Genomic DNA, 5,304 nt, shown 5'->3' on the forward strand with positions numbered 1-5,304 from the left:
GTTCAGCCATTGTATAATCCAAATTATGTATACTTGAAATATTGTCTAGAATTGGAGGAATCATTTAATGCTTAGGAATAGAACACTGATATAATTACAGTTGTGTTTTAAGATCCATCTAGTGGTGGTGTGTTATATAATTTGAAGGACAGAGAAAAGAGAACAATTTAGGGACTAGTACAGGTGTACAAAAATGCAGTAACCAATGGACCTAAACCTAGAAGTTGGGGCCTGGGCTGGGGGCCATTAATAGGAATGGACATAAAAGGTAGAATGAGCAATGCTCTAAAAGTTATTTAAAATGGCTTATAAGGTACTTTGACATTTTTCTGGGAGGTAGAGGAGATTTGAACAGGTTTAAAAAACAGAGAGTGAAAAAATGAATCCAATGAGACACTTTAATTCTTAAAGACTAAGCAGTTAACAGCAATAGCATCAGATATAGCTGTGCACTAAGTCAGTTTTAGCAGAAAGAGCACAAAACCAGACTTCAGGAATTAGGCATGTCAGTGCTAACTCTGTCTACAAACCCTCCATATAACTATAGTAAATCATAAACGTTTTGGCGCTTTAAAAATTAATCTTCAGATTGGCCGGGCACAGTGGCTCAGGCCTGTAATGCCAGCACTTTGGGAGGCCGAGGCAGGCGAATCATGAGGTCAGGAGATAAAGACCATCCCGACCAACATGGTGAACCCCGTCTCTACTAAAAATACAAAAATTAGCTGGGCGTGTTGGCACACCTGTAATCCCAGCTACTCAGGAGGCTGAGGCAGTAGAATAGCTTGAACCTGGGAAGCAGAGGTTGCAGTGAGCCGAGATCGTGTCACTGCACTTTAGCCTGGGCAACAGAGCAAGACTCCATCTTGAAAAAGAAAAAATAGTAACAATAATAAACTAGTTAATTTTCAGGTAAATCTAATGGCCATGTTGTCAGAGTATAGTCTAATTTTTTAGGATATTGGAGAATATTAATGATTTTGATTTAGAATATTTTCTTTTTTTTATGAGACACAGTCTCGCACTGTCACCCGAGCTGGAGTGCAATGGCGTGATCTCAGCTCACTGCAACCTCCACTTCCTGGGTTCAAGCGATTCTCCTGCCTCAGCCTCATGAGTAGCTGGGATTACAGGTGTCCACCACCACGCCCACCTAATTTTTTGTGTTTTTAGTAGAGATAGGGTTTCATTATGTTGGCAGGCTGGTCTCAAACTCCTAACCTTGTGATCCACCTGCCTCAGCCTCTGAAAGTGCTGGGATTACAGGTGTGAGCCACCGTGCCCAGCCAGATATTTTCTTTAGAGAGGATGTTAGAAAATACATTTAGAATTACCTAGAAGGTAGTTACTGGAAATGTGGAAGTGATCCTGAGAAGAAGATTGGATTTGGGCACGAGTTTTCCCACAGGACATTTGGTAATTCCTGGAGCCATTTTTAGTTGCCACCCTGGGAAATTACTGCTGGTTTCTAGTGGGTAGAGATCACAGATGCTGCTAAACATCCTATAGTGCTCTCGACAACCCCCAGCAAAGAATTATCTGGTCCCAAATGTCAGTAATGCTTAGGAAACACTGGACTAACTGGGCTAGGTGGCATCAACCTGGAGTTAGGCAATTTAGGTTGTATATAGACAGAGTAAACCAATTTTAGTTGACTCCAAAGAGCAGTGTATTCATATCTGCCTTATTTTTTTGTGGCATTATATATCTACTAATGAAGTTGTAAATCACTATTCATGATACACCAGTTTGTATATTTCATGCATTTGCCACTGTCTACTCTGTGCTTTGCACAATATCTGACCAGAAATAGGCAAACAAAATAATAGTTTTAGAGTAAATAAGGAAAAGAATACATAATTTGTATTATGCTTAATATTGTATTCCTATTAAAATTCATTTCCAAGGTGATACACATATTTATAGGAATAAATGTTGTCTATGTTCCAAAATTAGATACTGATATCCTCATTAAAATTAAAACAGTGTGCATGGCATATATTAGATGTCAGTTTAATTTTTATGCTTTGGATTATGCTGATTTGAAGGGTCCACATTGGGATACAGTGAATCTTGATATGTTTTTAGAAATTGGTGAATTATGAACCTTGGTTTGTTTCTAGTGCCTACATTTTGCTATTATTAGACCAGTTTTAGCCCAGGCTAAAGTGCAGTGGCACGATCTCAGCTCACTGCAACCTCTCCTTCCCAGGTTCAAGCTATTCTTCTGCCTCAGCCCCCTGAGTAGCTGGGATTACAGGTGCGCCAACACGCCCAGCTAATTTTTGTATTTTTAGTAGAGACGGGGTTCACCATGTTGGTCGGGATGGTCTTCATCTCCTGACCTCATGATTCGCCCGCCTCGGCCTCCCAAAGTGCTAGCATTACAGGCCTCAGCCACTGTGCCCAGCCTGTCTGAAGATTAATTTTTAAAGTACCAAAACGTTTATGATTTACTATAGTTATATGGAGGGTTTGTAGACAGAGTTAGCACTGACATGCCTAATTCCTGAAGTCTGGTTTTGTGTTCTTTCTGCTAAAACTGACTTAGTGCACAGCTATATCTGATGCTATTGCTGTTAACTGCTTAGTCTTTAAGAATTAAAATGTCTCATTGGATTCATTTTTTCACTCTCTATTTTTTAATAGACCTAGTAATGAGGCTTAACTGATTTTGTGGGTCATTGGTTAATTTTTTTAAAAATGAGGCTGGGCGCAGCTCGGGCTTCTAATCCATGGCTCATGCTTGTAATCCCAGCACTTTAGGAGGCTGAGGCTGGTGAATCACAAGGTCAGGAGTTCGAGATCAGCCTGGCCAACACAGTGAAACCCCTTCTCTACTAAAAATACAAAAATTAGCTGGGTGTGGTGGCATGTGCCTGTAATCCCAGCTACCCTGGAGGCTGAGGCAAGAGACTTGCTTGAGTCTGGGAGGCAGAGGTGAGCTGAGATTATGCCACTGCACTCCAGCCTGGGTGGCAGAACTAGACTCCATCTCAAAAAAAAAAAAAAAATGAAATGGAAAATTTTAGAATTCAGCCTGTGTAGTAAAGGTAGTTATTATTTATGTGTATGTGCTTGCTTTAAGTCCTTTATCGGCCTACAGAATTTCCAACGGATAAAGTTCTTAGAGTAAATTTATAGAAAATGTGGAATTAATGGAGCATAATCTTCTTTAAAAATAAAGGATCTTATGAAGGAGAGTGCTGTTTATTGATTCATTTAACAAATTCTGTATTTGTTGAGCACCTGTCCTGTGTCAGACCCTGTTCTTTGTGCTGAGTATACAACAGTCAACAGAAGATACAATACCTGTCCTTTGAGTTTTGTGTTCCACTGGATGGACATTAGAAAATAATCAAGATAAATAGGATTGTAATATGTTAAATGATGATAGGGCTTTGGGGATGAAAGAAAAGGGAAAAGAGATTAGGAATGTGGGTTAGAGGTTGGTTGGAATATTTGAGAACCTCACTGAGAGATACTTGGAATAGAGCTCTAAGGGCAGTGAGGAGCTAGCCATGCAGTTACTCAAATGATCATTCATATTGGAGGGAACAAGGGCCTTGAGCAAGGAAAAGAGCTTAGTATGTTCAAGAAATAGCAGGGAGGGCCAGGTGCAGTTGTTCATGCCTATAATCCTAGCACTTTGGGAGGTCAAGGCACACAGATCACTTGAGAGAAGGAATTCGAGACCAGCCTGGTCAACATGGTGAAACCCCATCTCTACTGAAAATACAAAAATTAGGTGAATGTGGTGATGCGCACCTGTAGTCCCAGCTACTCAGGAGACTGAGGCAGGAGACTCTCTTGAACCTGGAAGGTTGCAGTGAGCTAAGTTATATATCTGGGCGACAGAGCGGGACTCTATCTCAAAAAAATAAAATTTAATTCAAAAAATTAAAATAAAAAATAAATAGTAAGGAGGTTAGTGTGGCTAGAGTGAAGTAGATCGGGGAGAGTAGTATGAGATAACTGCAGGAGCAGTATGTGGGGTTGGTAGTGTGGTCTTCTAGGCATTGGTAATACTTGGTCTTTTACTCTCAGTTAATCAGAAAGCCATTGGAGGGTTTTGAGCTGAACAATGATACAGTCTGACTTTGTTTAACACAATCAATCTGCTTGCTATGTGGAGGAGAGACTGAGGTGGATTGAGGGAGGAAGCACTGTTGTGTTTAAGTTCAGTGGGTAAGTCAGGACTGGAGGGAAAAATTTAGGAGGCATTAGTGAATGGATTATAATTAAGGCCATGAGTTGGGATGAGATTATCTGCCTGGCACTTGACATTGTGCTATGCTGTTTGTTGGCTATGTGTAGGTACTCTAACTATAAATTTAATACCTCTTTTCTGTACTGATGTTTATGGGATTACTATATATGAATCAATTGAGATATGTACATTTAATGTAATTTTCTTCCAATTCCACTACAAATCAAGCTGCCATTGAATAGGTGGTGCTTTTAAAAAACCAGCTGTTACTATAAGTCTAAGAAATAGAATTTTTGCCTTTAAGATAGCAAAATACATTTAAAAGTAAAAAACTTGATAAAGCGGATGCAGCTGGTGTGTGGCAGACTGAGGATTCCAGCTTATTCTTCAACTCCAAAGTCCATGTTTCTAAACACTGCACAATGATGCCCTGGTAAAAATGTGTGTCCTTTTCCATACAATTTTGCCTAGTGATTAGTTGCTGGAAGATTTTTCTTTTTTTTTTTTTTAATGGAAGAGAGCATAATCAGTACAGCAAAGTTATGATTCTGGATTCATAGGAACCTGATCTTTTATGATAGGTTTTAAGCTGTTATTTATCCTCTTTCAGTCTCAGTGTTCTTATCTGTAAAATAGTGATGTTTATAAAAACCTTAATGTTTTAGAGGAGAATTAAATAAGGTAATGCATTTTCCTGTACTTACTGATGTATGTTTGTACTTAGGTGGCAGTTTATATAAAGGAAGCATTGGGACTTGTGGCCACACACTGTTCAAGAATAAAAAACATTAGAAAATGGAACAATCATGTGAGGAAGAGAAAGAGCCTGAACCACAGAAGAACATAAAAGAAACCAAACAAGTAGATGACGAAGACGCTGAGCTCATCTTTGTTGGTGTGGAACATGTAAATGAAGATGCTGAGCTAATCTTTGTTGGGGTGACTTCAAATTCAAAACCAGTCGTTTCAAACATTTTGAACAGAGTCACCCCGGGTTCATGGTCAAGGAGAAAAAAGTATGGTCACCTTAGAAAAGATACTGCTGACAAATTGCAGCCTACAAGTCATGAGACCCTTACATCAGAAGCAGTGAC

At 39.4% G+C, this 5,304-nt stretch overlaps 1 gene segment (V, D, J or C); it reads right to left on the bottom strand.

Moving 5' to 3' along the window:
- The window catches only part of LOC105546086, a 619,418-nt gene that overhangs the window by 488,024 nt on the left and 126,090 nt on the right, over positions 1-5,304 (bottom strand).

Source organism: Mandrillus leucophaeus, unplaced genomic scaffold, assembly GCF_000951045.1.
Source record: "Mandrillus leucophaeus isolate KB7577 unplaced genomic scaffold, Mleu.le_1.0 Scaffold349, whole genome shotgun sequence".
In the NCBI taxonomy this organism is placed as follows: Eukaryota; Metazoa; Chordata; class Mammalia; order Primates; family Cercopithecidae; genus Mandrillus; species Mandrillus leucophaeus.